Here is a 13,441-nt window from a genome sequence, read left to right on the forward strand (position 1 = left end):
AATGTTCCCTTTCCCAGAAACATATTGGAAATAATTCTGGATAAATACATTTAGAATGGATAAGCAATGAGAGCAATGAGGTCCTGGTGTACAGCACAGGGATCTATATCCAGTCTCTTGAGATAGAACATGATAGAAGGTAATATGAGAATAAGAATGTGTGTGTATATATATATATGGCTGGGTCACTGTGCTGTACAGCAGAAATTGGCAGAAATAAGAAAAGAATTCTCTTTTCTCCAAGCCATGGCTACTAAGCTCTAAAGCATATGTAGAATTTGAAGAATTGGAGTGAAAGCAATTGAGAGGAGTTCCTGCTGTGGCTTAGAGAGTTAAGAACCTGACATAGTGTCTGTGAGGATGCGGGTTCAATCCCTGGACTCGCTCACTGCATTAACAATCTAGCGTTGCCACAAGCTATAGGGTCGGTGGCTCAGAACCATGGCCATGCCCTGGCCGTGGTGTGGGCTGGCAGCTGCAGCTGTGATTCAGCCCTTGGCCTGGGAACTTCCATATGCTCCAGGTATGGCCTAAAAAGCAAAAAGAAAGACAGCAATCAGCACCTCAGGACTCTGGTTCCTAGGATAAGAGTATTTGAGCAGGACTCCAAGCTGGAAGAGGATGGCGGCAGCTGCACTGAAGAGGTTTTTGTCCCAAAGCCCTGGGGAGGCGGGTGACGCTGAGGCCAGAAAGCCTGGCGTGTGGGCACTGTTGGGAGCCAGGACCTGTGTGCTGCTCCAAGACTATGCAGAGGCCTGAAGGGACGAGGCAGCGGCAGCGCAGGAGCATGGCCCAGGCAGGAAGCCCTGTACGTGGGGCTGCTGGGCGGTGCGGCAGCCTGCGGCGACCTAGCGCCAAGCGGGGCAACTTTTGAGGAGGCACTGCGGCTGCGCCAGGGCCTCTCCTGCTGCTGGCGCTTGCCACACGCAGCTGGGACTCCAAAGCATTTGTGCGGCGGCTGCTCTGGCTGCGGGGTCGCGGCTGCCTGTGCCACGTGAACATGGGCCTCTGCTCACTGGTGTACGAGGCACCCTTTGACGCCCAGTTCAGCCCTACCAGACCCGCTGCTGCTACCTGCATCCCCACTGGGCGGACTTCCCTGACCTGATCTTGGATGTGGGCTTCCTGGGCCACTGGTGGGTGCTGGGGATCCGGATGCACGACTGTGACATCAAGGATGACGAGTTCCTGCACCTGCCAGCACATCTGCGTGTTGTCGGGCCCCACCAGCTGCACTCAGAGGCCAAGGAGCGGCTCTTCCATGAGAAGTACAGGCCTGTAGTACTCACCGTGGATCAGGTGGAGCAGGCACTGTGGGAGGAGCAGGTCCTGCAGAAGCAGAAGAAGGACCAGCTCGCCCTGAGCCAAGCCAACCCACTGGCGCCCCTGGAAGTCGCTAGATGAAACCCTGCCAACCCAGGATTGTGTGGTTGGTGAGAATCAGCCTCAAATGTAGAGCGATGGAAATAAATTGTGTACGGTGATCTCTCCGTGGGTTTTCAAAAATTGAGGGCCTCTCTCTCGCCTGCTCCTTTTGAGTTGATGCTAATTCAGAGCCTCCTTGGTCTCAGAGTTGGGAAGAGCAGAGCAACATGCCTTGTAACACTTATCACTGCCGGAAGTAGGGAGGAGCCTTAGATGGAAATAAGCCTTTGCACTGGGCTTATTTCCCCCTCCCCCCCCTACTAAAGTATCACAATTGTTAGGTGACTCCCAAGCTCTCCTAAGAACTTTTAGATTTTCATTTTAAAATTTGAACTGAAATGTTTATCCCCTGTTTCCATGACTAGCATGTTTTTTAAAAAGTAATTTTAAAATAATTATGGTTTCAGAGGAGACTGGAAAAATAGGCATCCTGTGTATCTTCACCCAGCCTCCCCCAAATCATAACTTATGTAATCATTCCCAACCCAGGAAGTTAATATTGGTATGATTATTTGGATTTTATGACAAAACATTTTGCAAAAACAACCTCCCCCACCCCTATTTTTTAGGGCTACACCCATGACAGATGGAAGTCTCACAGTCTAGGGATTGCTGCAGCCACAGCAATGCAGGATCCAAGCAGCATCTTGTGATCTCTACTGCAGCTTGCTGCAATGCCAGATCCTTTAACCCACTGAGTGAAGCCAGGGATTGAACTCTCATCATCATGGATACCAGTTAGATTCTTAACCCATTGAGCCACAACAGGAACCCTCAAAACAACCTGCTTTGGAAGTTCCCATGTGGCACAGTGGGTTAATGATCTGGCATTGCCATAGCTGTGACACATAACATTGGTGTGGATTTGATCCTTGGCCAGGGACCTTCCAGATTCCACAGGTGTGGCCAGAAAAACCACTCAAAACCAAGCTGCTTTTACCATGCATGTACGGATACTGATGTTAAATGACTTGGAGGGACAAAGCATTTTCTGATCTGGAAATCAATACGGAATCATAGCTTCTGGTTATGTTTTACTTCAATAACCCTGAAAACACAGAATTCTATGGAAAGGATATGTTGGTATTCAGAGCTGGGTTATGGTAATCATACTTTTAAAACTAAAATACTAAAAGGAATGTCACTACCTCTGTCACCTATGTGACCTATAGCTAGTTAATAAACCAAGACATGAAATAACCAAAAAGAAAAAAGGAAAATAAAGTTTATTTGGGCAGTGCGCATTATTTTCCATCCTCTTCCCTAACACCTAAAGCAGCCCACCTCCTTAATGGATGTGTTATCTGATGGGGCTGATCATCCACATTACAGAAAGACATTAAGAGAACAGACCTACAGAAAAAGGACCTGTGCTGGGAGCTGATCCACCAGGGGGTGATTTGAAAAGTGGAGTCTGAGACCGTGGCAGGCCCTAGAAAATTACTACCTTGCTCAATGGGATTAGTTGTCCAAAAGGAAGAATATTTTCTTCTTGTACCATCCCATTTTCTGATTGCTCTCTTTTTACTGCTTGTTATTATTTCTCTCTTCTGAGCCAGGGGCTGGCCTCCATGGCTGGCAGCATCCTGATCATCAGTACTGTCCTGGGCACAGGAAGAGATCCAACGGCCAGCTATGGTGTTGTGAAAGCAGAGAAATGGTTGGTTGCTCTTTTGAAAAGGAAGGGAGAGAGTAGGATGGACAGGAGTTGGGGGTTGATAGATGCAAACTATTACATTTACAATGGATAAGCAATGAGGTCCTACTGTACAGCACAGAGATCTTTATCCAGTTTCTTGAGATGAACATGATAGAAGATATTATGAGAATAAGAACATCTATCTATCTATCTATCTATGTATCTATGTATCTATCTATCTATCTATCTATCTATCTATCTATCTATCTATCTATCTATATGACTGGGTCACTGTGCTGTACAGCAGAAATTGGCAGAACTGAAAATCAGTTATACTTTAAAAAAATAAAAATTACAAAAAGAAAAGAAAAGAATAAGCAAAGAAGGAGTACAGATTTGGGCTTGTCAGGAAATTCTGCTGCTCTCCCATAGTCATTTCGATGACACTGTCATCATTTATTTATGAGAGCTGGAGGCAATTTTCTGATGGATTCAGGGCTGCATCTTCAGCACTTTCTTGAATGTCTGTCCTCCTCTGACAGAGAACATCTCTGGCTGGGGACAGAGAGATGTAACAAGAAGAGGGGTGGAGCCTGGGCCCCTGCAGTCAGCATGGCTCCTCTGTGAGCAGGGTGCAGCTGTCCAAGAGGTGCCTGTGTGCTGGTTGGAAAGGAACAGATGTCCTGGCCAAATCCTTAGCATCAACCTGCCTTGGGTGCTTCCCTGAGTGGAGAGGGAGGAGGAGGACTGGGTGTTTGAGGATATGGATTGGAAGGTTATAAAAATCTAAGAAACACAGTCTACTGAGGCTGAGAGAAGAGAGGAAGGTGAGAGGTCATTAGGAGAGAGTGTGTTTGTGATGGGGGAGAGTGTTCACACCCTCTTTGTCTGTGGCGCACATCAGCTTCTGGGAATATCAGAGCCATAGTTGTGAATCTTTGTTGGGATGAGGTAGGAATGGTAGCCTGATGAGCCCAGCAGAGCATGTGGCGCCATCTACTCATCCACCCACCCACCCTTCAGCCATTCATCTTCTGTCCATCTGTTCATCCATCCACCCTCTTATCCTCTGTCCATCCATCTATTCTCCATCCATCCATCTATCCATCTATCATTTTTCCATCCATCTATCCATCCATCCATCCATCCACCCTCTTATCCTCTATCCATCCATCTATCCTCTATCCATCCACCCTCCTATCCTCCATCTATCCAGCCACTCACACACTTATCCTCTTATCCACCTATCTACTGATCCTCTGTCCATCCATCCACCCTCCTATCCTCTCTGCATCCATCCATATTTATTCATCCATCCATCCATCCATCTACATCCATCCATCCATCCTCTATCCATCCATCCACTCACCCACCCACTTATCTTCTATCCACCTACCCTTCCACCCACCTATCCTCTATCCATCCACCCAGCTGTCTCTCTATCCATCCATCCTTGAGATCCCACATTCTCAGATACTTGTCCTTGGGCAGGTGTGGGACCAGCTGCCTCGGAGTCAATGGGAGAGCTTTCTAAAATGTGGGGCTTCTGGGCCCCACCTCAGCTAGAGAGCCTGGACCAGTGGTTGTCCATGTACAAAGGTGTCCCTGTGCTCCTGAGGTGCAGCTGGAGGCCTGAGAAGCACTTATGATGAGCTTCCTGCCTCCTGCTTAGTCTATATCAGTCAGTTGTCTGTGTGGGTTCAAGAAAGATCATTCAAAAATACACATCTGACCCTGGTCATGTCTTTGTTCAAAGCTCTCAGTATTTGGCACAACCCCCACCCCGCCTCCTCATTGACTCCAAACCCTTAGCTCACACCTGCCCCCAGCCTGGCAGAGCTACCTCTTTCCTGAAAGGTGCTCAGCCCACTCCCATGCCCCCAACCTCTCCCCACAGTGCCTTCCGTCCCCCTGCCTGGCTGGTGTCTGCCCAGCTGTGAGGATTCACCTTCCAGAACCCTGTCCCCTCCTCTTACCCTTGGTTACCCTTCTGTGGCCACCCACTGCCTGATCAGTGTCCCCTGCCCAGTGCTGTTGGAACAGAGAGGCTCTGTTGGACATAGGGTGTATGTGTGACAGCTTTCTCCCACAGACTGCCTGAAGAGATCTGTGTGTTTCTGCTCATGCCCTGTCTAGGCTGGGGTGGATCAGAATGCATTTTCTGCTCATTCCACCTCAATACCATAATGCAAATACATTTGTAGGGGTCGCCCTGAGATGACCTGATTTGGAAAGAAATCCTTGACCTTCATAACTTGAAAGCAGCTGACACTCTCCAGTACCTTCCCTTGGAATACAAACATGAAGCCATCACTTAACAGATTGCCAGTGCTTTATTGCCCTCCCCCAGATGGGCATCCTTCACCCTCCATGGGGCTTGAATGCATTCTGTGCTGTTGGGCTGCTCATGGTGTGGCAGGCAGGTGACTGCAGGTAAGGGGGGGCCTGGGCAGTGTCTCCTTTGTCAAAGCATATTCTGTTTGATAAAACAGCAGACCCGCTCCCATTTAAAGGTGTAGGAGAGTCAGAGGTGTTCACTGTCTACTTCCCTGCTTCCCACCTTTGCTTTCCACCCAGTCTGTAGCCTGGTGTCCTCAGTGGACAGAGCACATTACAACTGCTGGACCTCCTGCCACCATGGTGTCACGTGCAGTGTGTGACTTGCAGTGCAGCAGTGCTGGCAGAATGTGGGGTCATGAGGTCAGCCGGGGAGAGTGGTGACTGAGCCCATGAACATTGGGGTGGGAAATCAACTGCCTTGCAAGCCCAGTGTGGTACAGGGGATCAGGTGTCTCATGAGCCCGGAATCTTGGCATCACCTGGAAACCAAGTAAATCTGCCATGAGCCCCAGGAATGCTGCCTCTGGGTCTGGACTGAGATTTTCTAAGGCAGCCATGTCCTGACCTGCTACCAGCAGCTGCACTGGGGGTGGGGTGGGTGGGCTCACCAACCATGTCCAGTTGGAGTCACGCATGTTTGTTCTTGGCATTTATTCAGTAAGGACTTGGTTGATTATATATTTTTTTGGCATTGGTCTTTTTAGAGCTGCACCCACAGCATATGGAGGTTCCCAGGCTAAGGGTCCAATCCAAGCTGTAGCCGCCAGCCTACACCACAGTCATAGCAATGTGGGATCCTTAACCCACTGAGTGAGGCAAGGGATCGAACCCATGTCCTCATGGATATTAGTCAGGCTAGTTAACCCCTGAGGCATGATGGGAACTCCTTGTTGGTTGATTTGTAAGAAAGTGGAGTAGAGGACTTCATGGTGTGCAGGGGCTTAAGGTTCTCTGGAATGCCTCCATCCTTTGCCTCGCATGGTACATTGGAGCCTTGTGCCCACAGTGGACCCCCTCCTTATCCTTGGCCTCCCCTGTCAGCTCTCGACATCCTCTTTGCTTCAAGATCACCTTAGAGTTCCCTAGTGGCACAGCAGGTTAGGGATCTGGCATTGTCACTGCTGTGGCTCAGGCTGCACCTGTGGCATGGTTTCAATCCTGGCCCAGGAACTTCCTTATGCTGCAGATGTGGTAAAAAAAAAAAAAAATTGGACCAGGATGTCTCATACTCTAGTGCCCTCTTTACTGTCTCTGGCAGCCCTGTGCTCTCAAGTCCACCACATCTCAGCCAGACATGGATCTCCAAGCCAAGCTCAGGGCCCACCTCCACTGAATCCCACAAGCTGCATTCCATTGACCTCGTGGTCCCTACCATCCTGCTCCATGGCTCCACGCTGGGCTCCACACTTAGCTGGCCCTTGAGGGTCACCCCAGTAGGTCTCCCACTCCCTTTGCCAACTCTCTTTGTTCACTCATCAGACACCGAGGGAGCACATTCTGTGCAGGATTGTGATAGATTCTGTGGGTACAAAAGTAAAAAAGTCTGAGCACCAGTCCTGAGGGGCTCATAACCCAGAATGAGAGGTGGCCATTCTCCAAATGATTTTTTTTAAGTATAGTTGGTTTACAATGTTGTGCCAGTTTCTGCTGTACAGTAAAGTGACCCAGTCATTCTTTGACCCATACATTCTTTGTCTCATATTATCACCCATCATGTTCTATCCCAAGACACTGGATAAGTTCCCTGTTCTGTACAGCAGGACCTCATTGATTGTCCATCCTAAATTTAATAGTTTGCCTCTACTAACCCCAAACTCCCAGTCCCTCACACTCCCTCCTCCTCCCCCTTGGCAACCACAAGTCTGTTCTCTGTGCCTGTGAGTCTGTTTCTGTTTTGTAGATAGGTCCATTTGTGTTATATTTTATTTTATATCTGTGTGTGTGTATGCGTGTGTCTGTGTACACTATATTTTAGATTCTGCATGTAAGTGATAACATATGGTGTTTGTCTTTCTCTTTCTATCTTACTTCACTGAATATGAGAATCTCTAGTTGCATCCATGTTGTGCAAATGGCAATATTCTGTTCTTTTTTATGGCTGAGTAGTATTCCATTGTGTATATGTACCATATCATTATCCACTCACCTGTCAATGGACATTTAGGTTGTTTCCACGTCTTGGCTATTGTGAATAGTGCCACAATGAACATAGGGGTGCATGTGTCTTTTTGAATGAAAGTTTTATCTGGAAATGTGCTGAGGAGTAGGATTGCTGGGTCATATGGTAGTTCTATATTTAATTTTCTGAGGTACCTCCATACTGTTTTCCATAGTGGTTGTACCAATTTACACTCCCACCAACAATGCAAGAGGGTTCCCATCTTTCCAAACCCTCTCCAGCATTTGTTATTTCTTAACTTATTAATGATGGCCATTCTGATTGGTGTGATGTGGTACCTCATTGTAGTTTTGATTGGCAATTCTCTAATAATTAGTGATGTTGAGCATTTTTTCATGTGCCTACTGGTCATCCATATAGGGCTGCGTTTGTGTTTCAGTGGTGGAGAAAGGAGTTGGGTGGGGGAGGGCAGGCTCAAGGAAGGCCCCTCAGAGGAGGAGGAACATGGACCAGGCCTGGCAGCTGGGGGTGAGGGCAGTGGGCAGCATACCTCCTCCCTCGCATGCCTTAGAGTGCTCTCAGCCACCTGTTGCTCCCAAGACACTCCTGCTGTCTCCCAGCCCAGCCATCACTCATGCCATCCCCCAGTACCTTCTTCTGCAAAGTTGGTTCTATCCTTGGCATCTTACCCATCTCCCCCTTTCCTAGTATTTCACCTTCCTTGGATCCCTTCTGCACTTTCTATTTTGGCCATGACGTTTCCTGTTTTGTACCTTTTGTCATTTACTTTCCCCATCTCCCTACTCCTAGGATTTCCTTGAAGGACTGATGGGGCCATGGAACTTCAATCACTTATGGGCCCTTGACTAAGCAAAGGGCAAAAAAAGCAGAGCAACTGAGTGCACTGGGATGTTTATGACCTTGGCTCTTTTGTTGGTGTAGTTGAGTGGCCCACAGAGTTAGAAAGTGGACAATGTCTGCCGTGGATACTGGAAGACCCTTGGCATCTGAGGAGAACACTCAGAGGCACTTTTTCTTCTCTCTGTCCATGTAGGGTTCGATGACCTTCAGGTGTGCACTGACCCAGGCATCCCCAAGAATGGCTTCAGGATGCCCAGCGGAGGGGTTTTCTTTGAAAGCTCTGTCACTCAGTTGCACTGCCAAGACAGATTCATGCTGAAGGGCTCTACAATGAGATTGTGTATGAAACACCTGAAATGAACCCTCGGCTGAGTCCCAAGTGATAAGCCCATGTGTGTGCAGGAAGGTAAAGTGCTCCCCCACCCCCACTCTACCACATGGAAGCCACTCACATGATGGGCATGTGGCCACTGGGGTACAGGGCTGGGTGCCAGACTGGCTGGTACCTTGGGATGCACTCTGCTTCAAAGCTGATCCTGCAGCCTGATGGAGGAGCCTGTGTGTGAGGTCAGGGCTGGGGCAGGGGAGAAATGCATCTGGACATTACAAATAATCATCCTCCTTCTCTGTCTCAATTATCATCTGATTTATCACCATTTTTGTCAATGCAAGAGAGCAACTCAGATAACATTGGGGCTATTTATTAGTGCACTGCCAACTCAGCACTTATGTTCCTCAATAAAATGTGCAGGAAATATATTGGCCCCAAACTGTGTCTAATGATATGGAAGATGCATGTGTTAGAGGAATAAATCAATTACACCTTATCAAGTTCTGTGTTAGACATGATTCATTTAAGGAAAGAAAGAACTGTGGCAAGTAGTGATTGATTGATAAGGTATATGTTTATTTCTAGCAATTATCCCTAAATTTATTGGTCATGACAAAATATTCATTTACTTCTACTAATTATCTCTAAGTCTGTTGGTTGAAACAACTTTATATGTAGGTGTGTGTATCTATATGTGTGTGTATATATTTTGCTTGTTTGTGTTTACTCTTTGGATATACTTTTAGAGTTTAAAAGAAGTCACTGAGTTTAATTGCAATGCCAAATTGTTCATGACATATCTCTCATGATTGACAAGGCTGAAATAGGAAAAACTGTGAATCAGGAAATAATTCTAGCCCTGAACTGCCAATAGGCATAGAATTTATATTTCATCAATATCATTAGAAGGGGTTTCACTTTCTCTTAACACCATTATTGATTTGGAGGATGGAGCTTTTATAATAATGCTATGTGAACTCTTGTTCTGATTTAGTGTCTGTCTTCTTTATGACACTTTTAAGATAATTTGATTTGACATACATTTATCAAACATCAAATTTGCTCCTCCTTATGGAAATTATGAAGGATGGGTAATTTATGTGTTAACCCTTAAAGGACTTGATATCTTTGCTTTTATTTCCAAGGTATTTTTTAAAGTCAAAATTTATACAAAGAATTTAGGTTTTTAAAAATAAATTTACTTTTTCCTCTTACATGCAGTCCAAGCAAGCTATTATTTCCTTAAGTTATAGAAACTAAAATTTTATTTCATTTGCATCTTAAAACTTACTTGCTGAAACCTATGAACCAAGGTACCCACCCAGTGCCTAAAAGACAGATAAGCTCAAAAACATCAGAGAACAAAGGAAACCAATGAGCTTCCTCACTATTGCCCAAGATGAGGGTCTTCTGTTTCTTTGTCATCCTAGGGGGGAAAAAAAGGCTTAGGCCTATTTAGGTAAGCATATTTCCACCTTTGTAGGTAACTATGTATTGCATAGCAATTCCAAAAAGGGGAGTGCAAAACCACCTGGGAGTAGAGGCTTCTCTTGTACTGGTCTGTCAGCACAATTCTTAACACTTGGCTCCAGATGTGTGGGGAAGGCAGTAGAGAGTCAGCTTTTTGGATTAAGCAAGGTGCTTCTGATCGATGGCACAGGCCTCCTCATTTCCAGTCACAATGTTGTGCTGGAAGCATCATTTTAGGAAGTTTGGAATAACAGGTATTGCCTTTCTCAGCATGATGGTATAATTATTTTGAATCAAAATGGTGATTTTGGAGTTCCTGCTGTGACTCAGCAGGTTAAGAACCTGACTACTCACATCCATGAGGATGCAGATTTGATCCCTGGCCTTGATCAATGAGTTAAGGATCCAGCATTGCTGTGAACTACAGTGTAGGTCGCAGATGCAGCTCAGATCTGGCATTGCTGTGGCTGTGGCTTAGATGGCAGCTGAGATTCAACCCCTTGGTGGGGACCTTCCATATGCTGCAAGTGCAGCCATAAAAAAGAAATAAAATGGTGACTTTGTTGGTCTTTGAAAAGTTTGTATAAAGACATTAATCTGTTACCCTTGCAGTGGAGAAAACCATCACAGTCTGAGCCTCTGGACGTGGCTCACAGGGGTGAGGGGAGGGTACTTGTCTACTCCACACGTGTTGTATAGTAGGGACAAAGCTAAATTCTTTTGTCCCCTGATTTATAAATTGTCTTTATTCCTTGATTAAGATTTATACTGGCCAAATGGTAAGGGCTGCTGAATTCATTTATTTCCCTTGTCAGGTAATTCTTGGAAGGCTAATGGATTTTTTTGGCATGGTGATAAGCCTGATAACAATAATAAATACTCACATCTTTATAGGTCACTAGAGTTTAAAAGTACAGTCAGATTCACTATCTCATTGAACCCTACAAGGCAAGTCCTATTGTCCTCATTTCCTGATTAGGAAACTGAGGCTCAGCGACATTCATCTTCTTTGTCCAAGTCACACAGCTGAGGAGTAAGCAGTGGATCTGTGACTAGTTCTCAGCCAGCACTTTTTCCTCTCCAGCATTAGGTCTGATTTTCTTCTTGGTGTCACAAAATCCCAATTGTCATCAGTTACACAACCCAGTGTTATGCCAAAAAGGATCATCAACATTCAGAGTTGAAGGGACTCCGTAATCAGATAATTCAGGCCCTTGTTTGCATTTAGTTTTTGTTTGATCAGTAGGGAAACTGAGTCTCAGAGAAGGTAAGAGCCTTCTCAGACTTAACTGGTGATTTAGGGACAAATCTGTTCTAGCTCAGGTCCTGTCAGTGTGACCTGGACTCCTTCCAGATTTCCCTGCTGTCAGGCAGTTCTGCCCGACACACGGATTTTATTATATTTTTACTTATTTATTTGTTTTTGTTTATGCCTGCAGCATACAGAAGGTTTCAGGCTAGGGATTGAACCCATGCCACAGCAGAGACAATGCTGGATCCTTACCCTACTGAGACTTCAGGGAACTTTGAGAGGTACAAATGTAAAAAAGAAAAAATTTCATTTGCAATAAATGCTTTGACATTTTTCTTTTTATCACTGCAGCATATGGAATTTCCCAGGCTGGGGGACAAACCAGAGCTGTGGCTGCTGGCTACACCACAGCCACAGCCAAACTGGATCTGAGCCACATCTCGACCTATGTGCAGCTTGCAGTAATACCAGATCCTTAACCCACTGAGCCAGGCCTTGGATTGAACCCACATCCTCACAGAGACAACCTCAGATGCTTAACTCACTGAGCCACAGTGGGAACTCCCTTCAAATGCTTTGATAGCAGGAATGTGCTCTCCAGAAGCAAGGTGGTATTAAGGCAGATGATTTTTTGTGCATTCACACAGATTCCCTTTCTTCTCCTCCTCACTTTGCACTGCTACATGAACCAGCCCTCTCTCCCTTCACTCCATTCCAAATAGTTTATTCCAAGTAATCTCACTTATAAGAGTTTGGACTTACAAATATTAATTTCCTGGTACCCAAAGCCTGCAGCTTAAGAGGTGCCACTATTATTCCAAGCAACTTCTGTTAAGACTAGAATCTACATATCCCTAAGCAGGGGTGAGGATGCTTATGGTCCAGGGAGCAGGGACATGACCAGTATGATGGAGAGGGGACCATGTAGTTGGAAAAGGATTGAAATATTCCCTGTGTGCACAGGGCTGCTGACATAGTAAGTACAGTGAACAAAGCCACCATCTTGGGCTCTTCCTTTCCAAGATCACTCAACTAGTGTCCTGGGGGCCACTTTCTCTGGGAAAATACAACCCCTTCCCCGCATTTTGGAAGAAAAGGTATACGTAAAATTAGATTAACTCTGTGTAAATTCACTTGACAACAAAACCAGGATTAGGACCTGCATCCTGGAGTTTCCATTGTGGTGCAGCAGAAACAAATCCAACTAGGAACCATGAGGTTGTGGGTTTGATCTCTGGCCTTACTTAGTGGGTTAAGGATCCAGCATTCTCATGAGCTGTGGTGTAGGTTGCAGAGTTGGCTTGGATCTGGCATTGCTGTGGCTCTGGAGTAGGTTGGAAGAAATGGCTCTGATTCAACCCCTAGCCTGGGAACCTCCATATGCCTTGGGTGTGGCCCTAAAAAGACAAAAAAGACAAGAAAAAAAAAAAAAGACCTGCATCCTGACTCCTAGTTCAGTGCTCTTTCCATCATACTGATGTTGTGCAAAACAAGCTGCGGTCAGATTCACCTGGGGGACTTTTATTTATTTTTTTCAATTTTTTTTCACATTTTAACAACATGAAGATTTTGTTATTATAAATTTCAAAACAAAATTGAGGAATTTCCACATAATATTTATAACCTTCAAAGTACAATATTAATACGTGTCCATTAGTTAGAAATAACAGCAGTATGTTAGGCTACAGAGTTTAGCATAAAACCAGTTTACAAATATGAAAAACAGTAATGGTTCAATATTCACCATTACACATGAATCCATTTCTTCCAGAAAAAAAATTTTAAAAAAATTAAAATTTCACTATGACGAAATATTAAAATAACACCCCAAACATGCCACAATCACTATTCACAAATAAAGTTAAAATGAAATATACAAAATTTCACTTAATACTGTCAAATAACAATAAACTACAAGATTTCCAGAACAGAAACGGTAGGGCCCCTGAATGTTTTACAGTGAATGTCAGGAAAAGGATTAAGTTATGACTTATTTTCATGATA

At 45.3% G+C, this 13,441-nt stretch overlaps 2 pseudogenes; both read left to right on the forward strand.

The window, feature by feature from the left end:
* Positions 1-621: 621 nt before the first annotated feature.
* On the forward strand, positions 622-1,482 carry LOC146398899 (mitochondrial import inner membrane translocase subunit Tim29 pseudogene; annotated as a pseudogene).
* A 1,514-nt stretch (positions 1,483-2,996) lies between these two features.
* The window catches only part of LOC146398900 (sushi domain-containing protein 4-like), a 60,189-nt pseudogene continuing 49,744 nt past the window's right edge, over positions 2,997-13,441 (forward strand).

The sequence above is a fragment of the Sus scrofa genome, chromosome 10 (genome assembly GCF_054392235.1).
Source record: "Sus scrofa isolate SSC_HxYL_T2T_F1_AM1 chromosome 10, Sscrofa_HxYL_maternal_Yorkshire_Landrace_v2.0, whole genome shotgun sequence".
In the NCBI taxonomy this organism is placed as follows: domain Eukaryota; kingdom Metazoa; phylum Chordata; class Mammalia; order Artiodactyla; family Suidae; genus Sus; species Sus scrofa.